The 14,541-nt window shown below is 42.5% G+C and overlaps 1 long non-coding RNA gene across 1 annotated transcript in view; it reads right to left on the reverse strand.

Moving 5' to 3' along the window:
* Positions 1 to 3,759: 3,759 nt before the first annotated feature.
* LOC137620146 (uncharacterized) overlaps positions 3,760 to 14,541 on the reverse strand; it is a 43,562-nt gene continuing 32,780 nt past the window's right edge. Inside the window, exon 3 of the long non-coding RNA XR_011039993.1 lies at positions 3,760 to 4,289. This is a non-coding gene — a long non-coding RNA (uncharacterized lncRNA). The remainder of the gene's footprint in view (positions 4,290 to 14,541) is intronic.

Raw genomic sequence — 14,541 nt, forward strand, 5'->3', positions numbered from 1 at the left:
ATACAGGCATCATAAGCTAATAAAATTATAGCCTTTTGGAAGTAGGGTAGAAGTGTGTAAGCACAAGTGCTACAGAGAAGCTACATAACCATCATCGCTGAAGAGAAAAACAACACAAGAATATAGTCACTTAAGAAAATGAAATCAGATATACAGTATATAAAAACTGCCATTGAACATGAAATACAGCAGACATAGTCCAGTCAAGTAAACTGATATTTTCCCTTAACCCACCACTAATTGCAACAGAAGCAAAACTTTTTGCAGTTTGTTCACTATGGTACCCTCCATGGTATATCAAAAGTTCCACAAAATCTTTTCAGTGGAACATCTTTTTCATAGGGTTGAACTTTTAGGATTTCACAATCAGACGAACAACGTACCACAACACTTCATATAAAGTTGAAGACCTATGTTTTCCTGATAACCCTTAAACTGCATTATACGTGCTATACAATTGGTATAAGAAGTGTGTATGATATGGCATGTCCAAGTATTGGATTCTAAGGCTGGGATGTCTGTGCAGCATGTATGACATCCATTACCAAGTGATTATTTTCCCATAATACCTGTCTTTAGGCCTATATCAATATTCAATCATTTACTTTTAAGCGTTATTATGGTAGACTGCAAATTTTGTAATACGGAACTGACAGAGGAAGCACCAGCCACACTGGGTGATAAAGGTTGTGAGGACATAGAAAAAGTAATTCTTTTGCTTCTGTTGCAATTAGTGGTGGGTTAAGGGGAAATATTAGTTTACTTGACAGGACTATGTCTGCTGTATTTCATGTTCAATGGCAGTTTTTATATACTGTATCTCTGATTTCATTCTCTCGAGTTACTTTATATTCTTGTGTTGTTTGTTTTCTCTTCAGCCATAATGGTTATGTAGCTTCTCTATAGCACTTGTGCTTACACACTTCTACCCTGTTTCCAAAAGGCTATAATTTTATTAACTAATGATGCCTGTATACTACTACTACTTCTTTGTCTGCATCTTTTCCAACTTTTATGTGGGGGCAACGTTTCTGGCCAGCGTTCTCCATCTACCTCTGTCCCACACTTCATCACTGGTTAATCCCTTTGATCGAAGGTCATCCTTGATACAGTCCATCCACCTTCGCTTTGGTCTCCCCCTCCTTCTCGTTCCCTGTACCTCCATTTCCATCACTCTCCTCCCAATATACTGTTCATCTCTTCTCATGACATGACCATACCACCTCAGTCATTTTTCACAAAAAATAATCAAAAATTTTTTCAACTGAGTGAAACTGACCAGTTCAACCCGAGATGTTCTTCAAACAGTGATAGTTCTTACTCTGCTCCAAAGAATCATATTCATACAAGGACCACTATTTGTTCTGTGGAACAAGTAAAAAATATGGCGTGAAGAAAAAACAATTTGACTTAACTACTGTATCGACAGCACTATTATTGACAGTAAGGTCATCTGAGCACAGATGGTAAAAGAAAGTACTTGAAATTAAGTTTCATTTTACTCTGTAGTAAACAACTTTATTGTGGATGTATGTGCAGAAAGTGTTGGGGGGGGGTTTAGGAGTTAACTCATTTTCAACACTTTTACTTGAAAGATTAACCATGAAAATATAAGTAAAAGTGTTCTTCATTTTGTATTATGTAGATTACTTAAGAAGTTATGATGATTTGAAGGTGCACAAAGTTGAAAAAAATGGCAAAATAGGGATGCTTTTTTCATTCAGTTACTTTGCTGCTATGTGGAATGGGGCTTCAGAGACGAACGGGGGCACCTTATGGAGAGAGAATATGTAACGGCTCCTCACTTATCCTTCCCCTTAGTTGACTAGACTGGGTAAAGTTATTGGGGGTGCAGATATCTATGGTTATCTTCGGATACGTCCCTGTTTATACACGATATCTTCTGATAGTCGTCCCGGGGGTTAGAACCCCGTGATACCTGACGGTAATTCTCTTGTAATATCACTCGCAAAAATATTATACAGTAGGAAGCTGCCGAAAGGAACTTCCATCAGGACGACATGGGTATCTCACCCCAAAAAAAGATTTTTCTTATGTCAAAATCCGTTTTATTCAACAAATAACGTTGGTTTTATTTCTGTCATAATTAGAGCCGAGTCCTGGTGTTCTTTTACTGGCCTAACATTGAGTACATCTTAAATAGTGAATAAAGGACATAGAAATAACACCACCAGGGCAGAATGGATTATACAACTGTGATTGAGTTTCAAAGACCAGGATATAGCATTGTCAGAAAGGAGTGATTGATAGATGGGGGGAAAAGCGCTAGTGTTATAGAAGGTAGGTCAGATAGATGTAGCCTTGAGAAGTGTTAATAATCCTGGAAAGTAAAATTAAGAAGAATGATTGTAGATTGGCACTCTATGCATGTTTCAAGTGTGGTAAAAAAAAAAACCTTATTAGCTAGTGTAAGAAAGAGAAAGTGGTCAAATGTTATCAGTGTAGTATGACTGATCATATAGAAAGTGGATGTTGGTGTTATCTTACATGTGAATCGTGGTAATTTTGGTTAGAATGGCCATAATGCAAAGAGCAATGTGCCAAGTTTACTGAATATGATGCAGATGGGCATGTTGCAAGTGTATGTAGGAGGGAGTGATTAGGTAATGTAGGATATCAGGGAATATTAGTAAGAGTTCATCTGGGTGAATCCTCCTGTGTGTTTGGAGTGAAAGTGATGCATGTGTGAAATTGATGTGAATTGGTATCGAATGAGTTGATAAGGTTGATACTGGTTAGGGAATCAATTTAATGTTTAGGTTCGCACATAAGTTAATGAATGTGTTTGAATTTAAGGAATGTAAAGGTGAAGTGAATACGATAGGTACTTTTAGTATACCTCTACAAACAAAGTGGGGTGAAAATATCATGATCTGTGAGGATGATGATGGAAGAGGATAATTTTTGTGTGGTCGAGGAGAAGAATTAGAAATATGAATTAGAAATATTTTGTACATCCAAGTGCTGAATATGACGAAATCGACAATGTATGGTAATATTTGTGGGGAATTTTATTTGCATGAAGATGGTCGATTAAGTACAAAGGTGTGGAAAGGAGTGCCGTTGATAGATTGAGAAAGAGTAAATCATTGCGCGACAGAGGCGAGGTTAGCAGTGTAAACGTTGCAGGGCTAAGTAGTCTGGGAATTATCAAGAGTGACAAGCATGAATATGTAGTGGAAAGTATGTAATCAAGTAATTTTCTGTAATTGATAGTGCACGTACTGTATATGATTTTATGCAAGTTTGATACCAAGTGTTAGGAGAAAGAGAATACACACAACAATGTGTGTAATAGTAACTCTATGGGTTGTATTTATACATTAGTAAACGTAGTAGATGGGAGGTATGTTAAGGTGACACAGGTAATTACAGAAAAGTCAAGATGAGAATGTAAGTGACGTCAAAAGGGAACAATTTTTTCAAAATGTATTAATATAGTCAGAGGGTTTTGAGCTGCAATATGAAGAAAACGTTAAAAGCTTGGAAATCAAGGGGAAAGAAAGTAAATGGGATTTGAAGTGAAGTAAACATTAGGCCTAGGAATGTGCCAATAAGGCACTGCAAAGACCCTACGGTACTGCCTACAGCTAACAGTGATAGCTCCAATAGGAGGGAGTAGGTCATCAACATAGTAGAGGGAAAGGAGAAGATATTTTTCATAGCAAAATGGTCGAAAGAAATCGAATATGGAGAAGTATTGATAAATAAGAGATGAAAAAAATTGATGATTAAATTTTTATGACACAAGAACATTACATTTGAAAAGGTTAAAATGCCCCTCAAGGACAATTCAACTGAATAAATGGTAATTATAAGAGGTATACTATTGACAGATCGATTTACTAACAAAACTTAATAGCAGAGTACAGTACTGTATTCGGGAATACGATTGCAAGAGTTAGATGTAAAAATACTGAAAATGTCCTGCAAGAAAAGCTCTCACAAGAGGTTTCCACAATAAGCTGCTGAAGGAAATATGCCGTAAGGAAAAAGAGATTATATCACCCAATTAAATCGGTGGCAGATGCATTAGAAGCTTTTGAAATGAATGTTGGTGTCTATCAAGGATACATAATTGTGTAGAAATGGAAGTTCATTGAACATGGTGTTAACAGGAGGAGGAAAGGAAGAGCTGGTTGTATTGCTCTAATGGCACAAAAGCTTGGAGACCTGGACAAATTTAGTTAACGGCCTACCTGAAACTTGCAGGATCTTTTGTCTTTATTAACTTCATCTTGAGGTTTTTGGCAGCAATGATGACAAATCTAGAAAAAAGTAAATAAATGAGCATTTTTATACATTTAGCTAGGCTGAATTTAGCCATGCAATACAAAAAGAAAATCAGAGAGAGAGAGAGAGAGAGAGAATAAGAAAAATATGCATAAATATGTATATATAAATTCCTATATCAAATATTTATGGAGGGTATTATTATTATAATTATTATTATTATTACTATACATCTACTGTATATAGGGATGATGATATTATTATTATTATTATTATTATTATTATTATTATTATTATTATTATTATTATTATACATCTATATAGGGATGATGATATTATTATTGTTATTATTATTATTATTAATATTATTATTAATATTATTATTAATATTATTATCATTATTATTATTATTATTATTATTATTATTATTATTATTAGTAGTAGTAGTAGTAGTAGTAGTAGTAGTAGTATTATAAGCTAAGCTACAAACCTAGTTGTAAAATCTGGATGCTATAAGCCCAATTGTTCCAATAGGGAAAATAGCTAATTGAGGATAGATAATTATCAATTAATATAAATTAAAACTAATTAATGGCAAACATAAAACATGTTATGACCTGTAACAAAATTAAAATATATATAATATATGAGGAGATACTTAAGCCAGCCTCTTCAACACACGTACAATCTGGTCACATTCTCTCTCTCTCTCTCTCTCTCTCTCTCTCTCTCTCTCTCTCTCTCTCTCTCCATTGAATCTGAAAAAGTGAAAACAAATTAGGAGTCTTATAACTTTCAGCCATAAGTAAATTGCAAATAATTAACGAGTAATGTATTTTTCCCAACTATACAAACTTGAATCATTTATATGGGTTTACTACGGATTTATTTAGTTACGACCTGAATTAAAAAGTTGAAGGATTCTGGTAACACTGGATGGTTACCAACTATCCCACTCACGCTGAAGAGGAGCAACCTAGTGAACAACGTAGCTTCACTTAATACTATTACTACTATTATAAGCTATAACTTTAGTTGGAAAAGCAGGATGCTATAAGCCCAAGGGCTCCAACAGGGAAATATGGCCCCATGAAGAAAGGAAACAAGGAAATAATCTACAAGAGAAGAATAAACAATCAAAATAAAATATTTCAAGATCAGTAACAACATTAAATTAAGACACAAAAATTTCAAATACGAGGAAGAGAAATAAGACTTGCAACAGAGGGGGGGGGGGGGGGGGGAGTGAGGTGGGATATTAAATTAATGACTTGGGTTTGTATGAGTAGGAAAAATATTGAAGAATTGGGGTTTGTTCCTTTGCAAATACAAACCCATTTATATGGAGAGTCTTCTTTAGGTGGGAGAAAGTCCCCTGTAGCAGACACGTGTCTGTTTAACCCTTAACCCAGATAAGGAAAAATATATCTGAAGTCAGTCCCAAGTAAAGAGACATGGTCATAACCCTCTCAAGGATTACATTGTAAGGACACCGATCCCTTCGTCGTCCAGAAAATCGACAAACTACCTATTTATATAAATTCTCTCTTCGCCACACTGTGGTGTCCTATGTATATATATTCCGCTCTACCAGAGCTACATTTTGATATATGTATCGTTTCATAACATGTTTTTGTTAACCCATAATTCATATATTTGTAAGTGTAAGAAAACACATATATTTTGGCGGCCACTTCAATCTGACTTGGCGCCAACGTCATCCTACGTTTCCGTCCGCACCTTGTAATGTATTTCCGTGCGCATTCAAATAAAGTATTAGTTGATCTTGGTGACGCTTGTCTCACTGTCCTTACAACTGGTGACCCCGGAGTTGAAAGTAGCATCAGCGGTTTTGGCTTTGCCATTAACGGACTTATTACGGCCGTGCTACCTTCTACATACTCCGTTACCTTAGGCACGAACCTGCCTTTGGTTCTCCCACACTTCGGTGAACGTAAGGCAGTAGGATGAGCTTAACCGACATATCAACTTCTCACCTCTTCGCCGACTCGTCGTCTGGCCACGATGCAGGAAGCAACACGCCCATCGCACCCAACGGCCTCGCCTCCACGCCCAAAGTCAAACTGCCGCCCTTTTCTCAACACAACACCGCTTCCTGGTTCCTGAGAGCGGACGTACTTTTCCGCGTCGCTAGACTCAGCGACTCCTGCGCCAAGGCTGACATCGTTCTCACCTCCATACCTGAAGAAGTATTCGACAAGATTTCCCCATGGCTCGACGCCCAGGCCGGCCAAGTTTCATACGACGACCTGAGAACGAAACTCATCGGTATCTACTCCCTCTCCGTCTCAGCAAGGGCACAGAAAGTACTGGACCTCGCCGGCAAGCCCATGGGTGACACCTCTCCTGTCGAGGCGTGGGACGAGCTAACCGGCCTGCTCATGCTCCCCGAAACAGACAGCAACGGCCGACGACGTGAGATTAGCTTATCTCGCGAGATCTTTCTTCGACGCCTACCACAGGACGTACGGGCCCAATTGACAGACGCCGACACGCTCCCGATGAACGAACTCCTGTCGAAGGCTCAGAAGCTCCACAAGGCCTCCAAAGCATCTCGCCTCGGAGCATCATCGTCAACACCGCCTCCGTTCTCCTCCTTCAGCAGCTGCTCTTCCATAGACTCCTCGGCTATGGCCCTCGAGGACGACGAGATCAACATTCTATCAAGAAAGAAACCACCGCAACTGACGCGACCAAACCCTAGGCCTAACCCAGCATGGTGCTTCTACCACCAACGGTTCGGCAGTGACGCCAAGAAATGTAGAGCACCATGCAGTTTCCCTAGAAGATGACGCCAGAAGCATCCACCTGCCACCATCGCGGCCGCAGTTAACCATAACAAGATTGGTTTCTGTATCCTCAATACCATTTCCAACCGTAGACTCATGGTGGACACCGGCGCAATGCAGTCAACGTTCCCTCCTTCGACGTCCGACCTAGACCGTGGTCCCGACAAAAATGCTCCCTCACTCATCGCCGCCAATGGATCTCCCATACGGTGCTATGGAATCAAGACCCTCAAGATATCTATCATGGGCCGTTCGTATTCTTGGCCCTTCGCTATCGCCGACGTCAATCGCCCCCTCCTCGGTGCGGATTTCCTCGCCCACCATGGACTCCTCGTCGATGTCGCTAACAGACGTCTCATCGACACGGGAACCTGCAACAATGTCCGTATCCGCCGTAACAACGCACCCCTACGCCGACCTCCTACGAGAGTTTCCCGAGGTTTTCAAGCCCGAGCTCCGACACTCGCCAGGTTCCCCGTCCAAGCATGGTATCTACCACCACATCACAACGACAGGACCTCCCACTCACGCCAAATTCCGCCGCCTCCCGCCTCAGAAACTGAAGGATGCCAAACGCGCTTTCGAGGACATGGAACGCATGGGTATCTGTAAGAAAGCATCGAGCCCCTGGGCAACTCCCCTGCACATGGTTAAAAAGCCGGACGGGTCCTGGAGACCTTGCGGCGACTACAGGCGCCTCAACCTCATCACAACGCCCGATCATTACCCACTGCCCAACATGCAGGACCTAACGAACGCGTTGCACGGCGCAAAGTTTTTTTACCAAGATGGACTTTCTCAAGTCTTACTTCCAGGTCCCCGTATTCCCGCAAAGATATCCCGAAAACGGCCATTGTAACGCCGTTCGGATCCTACACCTTCGCATACTCAACCTTCGGTCTACGCAACGCCGGGGCAACCTTCCAACAACTAATGGATAGCATTCTGGGTGACCTACCTTTCTGCCTCTGCTACGTCGACGACATCCTGATATTCTCGAAAACCAAGGAGGAACACCGGGGACACGTCCGCACCGTCCTAAAGCGCCTACAGGAGAACGGCCTAGTCGTACGCTTCGACAAATGTACATTCGGTGCGGAGGGAGTGGATTTCCTTGGTCACCGTGTATCCTCGCGCGGGGTAAAACCCATGACAACCAAAGTCGACGCCATCAGGAAGTTCCCAATGCCTACGACCATCCGCCAACTTCAGGAGTTCTTGGGAATGGTCAATTACTACAGGCGCTTCATCCCCAACATCGCACAAACCCTGTCACCCCTCGACGACGTCCTGAAAGGAAAAGCAAAAAAACTCGAGTGGGGCTTGCCCCAGCACCAGGCATTCGCTCGGACGAAGGATGCCCTTGCGAATGCCACCACCCTGGCTCATTTCGACGACAACGCGCCCCTGCGACTAACGACCGACGCCAGCAACGTCGCCTGCGGGGCTGTGCTTGAGCAACTCGTCGATGGTTCTCCTCGACCGCTGGCATTCTTCAGCAAGAAATTGAAACCCGCCGAAACAAGATACAGCACCTTCGATAGGGAACTCCTCGCCGTCTACCTCGCCGTCCGCCACTTCAGGCACATCTTGGAGGGTACCCCCTTCACGATTGCAACGGATCATCAACCCCTCGTCCACGCCTTCACGAAATCAACGGACACATGGTCATCCCGACAACGTCATCTCGCATCAATCGCCGAATTCGGGTGCACCATACGTTACGTCCCAGGAAAGAAATACCCAGTCGCGGACGCCCTTTCAAGGATTGAAATTGACGCGATCCACCTGGGAATCGACTACGCCAATCTCGCAACCGAACAACGCACCGACCGAGAAGCACAGGTTCACCTGACGGAGCCATCCGCGCTCAAGATAAGTGCGGTTCCCCTCGGACCAGCAGGAGTAACTATTCTTTGAGACACCAGCACGGGCCGCCCTCGTCCCTGGGTACCAGCCTCTTGCAGAAGGAAAATTTTCGATATCATCCATGGACTTTCGCACCCCTCAGGACGCACCACCGCTCGCCTTCTGTCTGAAAAGTTTGTCTGGCCGGGGATAAAAAAGGACGCCCGGGAATGGGCGAGGTCATGCATCAACTGCCAGTCAAGCAAGGTCAGCTGTCACACCGAATCGGGGGTGGGCGATTTTCCCCAGCCAAAAAGACGTTTCGGACATATACACATCGACGTCGTGGGACCATTGCCCCCTTCTGGATCCGCTCGCTACCTACTTACGATCATCGATCGCTCCACGAGGTGGTTGGAGGCATCGCTGATGACCGAAGCTACGACTCAAGCATGTGCCGAAGCCCTCCTGTCAAGCTGGGTGAGCAGGTTTGGCGTTCCTGACGACATCACGACTGACAGAGGCCCCGCTTTCCTCTCAGAAATATGGCTTGCTTTGGCGAACCTGATGGGGACGACGCTCCACAGCACCACGGCATACAACCCCGCGGCAAACGGCATGGTCGAAAGAACGCACCGCGCCCTCAAGGCGTCCCTGATGGCGAGCTGCACCGACGGGGACTGGAAATCACGACTTCCTTGGGTACTCCTCGGCCTTCGCACCGCCCCTAGCGCAGACGGCGAACCTTCGCCCGCCGAAAAAGTTTACGGGGAAGCGCTCGCAGTTCCTGGCGAATTCTTTCCCTCATCAACCGACGACACGCAGCTGGATCACCTAAGGGACATCGCCAGGAAGTTCAGGCCGTGTCTCAAAACTTACCAGGACAGAACCAAGCACTTCAAGCCAAAAAGCCTGGATGACTGCAAGTATGTTTTCGTCCGTGTCGACGCTCATCGACAACCACTGACTAGACCTTATCGAGGTCCCTACCGGGTAATTAAAAAGACAACGAAAGCCTTCCTTCTCGACGTCCATGACCAAGAGGACTGGGTCTCAATAGACCACGTGAAACCAGCGTTTCTCGAAGGAAGCGACACCGCCTCCGCTGGACCTGGCAGACCCAGGGTTCCACCACAAAACAAGCCGCCCAACGAAGGAAAAATCATCAAACCACGTCAAGAGGAAGAGATCCTTACACCGACCGCCAGCGCGCCCCTCCGTTCAAAAACAAGAGGGACCCTCCGACGCCCGAAGAGATACGAAGATTGATCATCAGCCCTCTACGCCGCCCGATGTCTTGGGGGGGGGGGAGTACTTGTAAGGACACCGATCCCTTCGTCGTCCAGAAAATCGACAAACTACCTATTTATTTAAATTCTCTCTTCGCCACACTGTGGTGTCCTATGTATATATATTCCGCTCTACCAGAGCTACATTTTGATATATGTATCGTTTCATAACATGTTTTTGTTAACCCATAATTCATATATTTGTAAGTGTAAGAAAACACATATATTTTGGCGGGCACTTCAATCCGACTTGGCGCCAACGTCATCCTACGTTTCTGTCCGCACCTTGTAATGTATTTCCGTGCGCATTCAAATAAAGTATCAGTTGATCTTGGCGACGCTTGTCTCACTGTCCTTACAACTTATGAAGAAAGGAAACAAGGAAATAATCTACAAGAGAAGAATAAACAATCAAAATAGAATATTTCAAGATCAGTAACAACATTAAATTAAGACACAAAAATTTCAAATACGAGGAAGAGAAATAAGACTTGCAACAGAGGGGGGGGGGGGGAGTGAGGTGGGATATTAAATTAATGACTTGGGTTTGTATGAGTAGGAAAAATATTGAAGAATTGGGGTTTGTTCCTTTGCAAATACAAACCCATTTATATGGAGAGTCTTCTTTAGGTGGGAGAAAGTCCCCTGTAGCAGGCACGTGTCTGTTTAACCCTTAACCCAGATAAGGAAAAATATATCTGAAGTCAGTCCCAAGTAAAGAGACATGGTCATAACCCTCTCAAGGATTACATGACCAGAGTAACAATTATATAAATTGTTATATGTTGCAAACTTATTTTAAGAATTATATGTCACGAGAAAGGTCTCTTACCTAAGTAAATGTTTCTTCAATACTACACGATACATTGCAGTAACTAAAAGCACGAAAGCGAAGAGTCACCAATATGAATTCAATGTGAATGATAGCGCTACCGAAACGAAATGGTCGAGGAACGTCGATTTACAGACGCATGATGGGATAGATGCTGACCAATAGGAGAGCAGGATCATATGACAGTAACTAGCATCAGAGTAGAGAGATAACCAATGGGAGCGTGGGAAAATGGTGACGAACTTACAGTTTGGTGGCGTGCAAATTTTAAAATTAGTCTCAAGCGAAACTCGTACCGTACCTCGTTTGGTATCAAGAATTTTTTTGTAATATGAGTCGGAAAAATCTTCGCATCTCGTCTAGCATTAAGAAATTTTCATATCAACAGGTATCACTGTATCTGAACACTGAGGAGAAAAAACCTGAAAAGGATTGTGGTGAGCCCTGAAGGACCATCGGTTAAAATAAGTTGGAGGAGGCAGGGAAGATTTTGTCTCCGACCTCAAAACCTCTGGGAATAAGATCTGTCATGTATATCCCATCGGGAATGCTTATACGCAGGGGCTGAATAATAAGGAGAGCCTGACTCCTCCTCTGAGATGCTGATTTTTATAGTGTAGCAATATCTACATATTATTATTATTATTATTATTATTATTAAATATTGAATATTTTAACAATATTATTATTATTATTATTATTGTTGTTGTTAATTATTAATTATTCATGATTAATTATTATAAATTATTAATTATTATTATTATCAATTATCAATTATTATTATTACCAAATATCAATTATCAATTATTATTATCATCATAACAAGGGACTCAACCGAGTTCAGCTGGTACTGCTAGGGTGCCACAGCCCACCCTGCCCCCTTATCCACCACAGATGAAGCTTCATAACGCTGAATCCCCTACTGCTGCTACCTCTGCGGTTATCTAAGGTACCGCAGGAAGCAGCAGAGCCTACCGGAACTGCGTCACAATCGCTCGCCATTCATTCCTATTTCTAGCACGCTCTCTTGCCTCTCTCACATCTATCCTCCTATCACCCAGAGCTTTCTTCACTCCATCCATCCACCCAAACCTTGGCCTTCCTCTTGTACTTCTCCCATCAACTCTTGCATTCATCACCTTCTTTAGCAGACAGCCATTTTCCATTCTCTCAACATGGCCAAACCACCTCAACACATTCATATCCACTCTAGCTGCCAACTCATTTCTTACACCCGTTCTCACCCTCACCACTTCATTCCTAACCCTATCTACTCGAGATACACCAGCCATACGCCTTAGACACTTCATCTCAAACACATTCAATTTCTGTCTCTCCGTCACTTTCATTCCCCACAACTCCGATCCATACATCACAGTTGGTACAATCACTTTCTCATATAGAACTCTCTTTACATTCATGCCCAACCCTCTATTTCTTACTACTCCCTTAACTGCCCCCAACCCTTTGCACCATTCATTCATTCTCTGATGTACATCTGCTTCCACTCCACCATTTGCTGCAACAACAAACCCCAAGTACTTAAACTGTTCCACCTCCTCAAGTAACTCTCCATTCAACACGACATTCAACCTTGCACCACCCTCCCTTCTCATACATCTCATAACCTTACTCTTACCCACATTAACTCTCAACTTCCTTCTCTCACACACCCTTCCAAATTCTGTCACTAATCGGCCAAGCTTCTCTTCCGCGTCTGCAACCAGTACAGTATCATCCGCAAACAACAACTGATTTACCTCCCATTCATGGTTATTCTCGTCTACCAGTTTCAATCCTCGTCCAAGCACTCGAGCATTCACCTCTCTCACCACACCATCAACATACAAGTTAAACAACTACGGCGACATCACACATCCCTGTCTCAGCCCCACTCTCACCGGAAACCAATCGCCCACTTCATTTCCTATCCTAACACATGCTTTACTACCTTTGTAGAAACTTTTCACTGCTTGCAACAACCTTCCACCAACTCCATATAACCTCATCACATTCCACATTGTTTCCCTATCAACTCTATCATACGCTTTCTCCAGATCCATAAACGCAACTTGCACCTCCTTACCTTTTGCTAAATATTTCTCGCATATCTGCCTAACTGTAAAAATTTGATTCATACAACCCCTACCTCTTCTAAAACCACCCTGTACTTCCAAGATTGCATTCTCTGTTTTATCCTTAATCCTATTAATCAGTACTCTACCATACACTTTTCCGACTACACTCAACAAACTAGTACCCCTTGAATTACAACACTCATACACATCTCCCTTACCTTTATATAGAGGTACAATACAAGCACAAACCCAATCTACTGGTACCATTGACAACACAAAACACATATTAAACAATCTCACCAACCATGCAAGTACAGTCACACCCCCTTCCTTCAACATCTCAGCTCTCACACCATTCATACCAGATGCTTTTCCTACTCTCGTTTCGTCTAGTGCTCTCCTCACTTCCTCTCTTGTAATCTCTCTCTCATTCTCATCTCCCATCACCGGCACCTCAATACCTGCAACAGCAATTATTTCTGCCTCCCTACTATTATCCTCAACATTCAGTAAACTTTCAAAATATTCCGCCCACATTTTCCTTGCCTCCTCTCCTTTTAACAACCTTCCATTCCCATCTTTCAATGTCTCTTCAATTCTTGAGCCAGCCTTCCTTACTATAGACCTTGAACTAACTAATACATAACATATATGTCTAAACTACGTACGAGAGAGAGAGAGAGAGAGAGAGAGAGAGAGAGAGAGAGAGAGAGAGAGAGAGAGAGAGAGAGAGAGAGAGAGAGAGAGAGAGAGAGAGAGAGTGTGTTTTTGCAATTGTTACTGGGTGCATCGTTGAACTGTGGTTGGAAGCGAGACTAATTTTTGAAATAATAAAGGAAATTATCAATTAAAGGGATAATGACGTCAAAATTTGATAATTGAATGCTAAACGTGGTAAAAACTGGGGATGTCTTTTTATTATATACAAATACAAAAAATAGAGTTATTGTGTATTGTACAGTAAAATATGAACTATGCCCGGAGGGTCTCTATCCCTTGGTCAGCTGATTGCTTGAAAAGTAGGATACAATGACAGGATTAATGATCTCTAAGACTTTCTCCATGAGAGAGAGAGAGAGAGAGAGAGAGAGAGAGAGAGAGAGAGAGAGAGAGAGAGAGAGAGAGAGAGAGTTACAAGGATTTTGGATGTCTCAAAACCTTTTTAGTCCATCCGTAAACGTTTACAGAGGTTATATAATCTTTCTAAATTATTCTTGAATTCGTTTACCGTGTTACTCTCCACTATCCAAAGCAAGAACAGTAGTAGACAATTCAAAGATAGACGAAAGAAAGAACAATAAAATGAAGAGTGCATTCTTACTCCTCCATTTCCTTATAGACCACACTCTCCAACACCACCTCCAACAAGTTCAGCTTCAAGAAGGAAAAGCACCAAACAAGGAAAACAAAAATCAACTAAAGGGTCACTC

The sequence above is a fragment of the Palaemon carinicauda genome, chromosome 26, assembly GCF_036898095.1.
Source record: "Palaemon carinicauda isolate YSFRI2023 chromosome 26, ASM3689809v2, whole genome shotgun sequence".
In the NCBI taxonomy this organism is placed as follows: domain Eukaryota; kingdom Metazoa; phylum Arthropoda; class Malacostraca; order Decapoda; family Palaemonidae; genus Palaemon; species Palaemon carinicauda.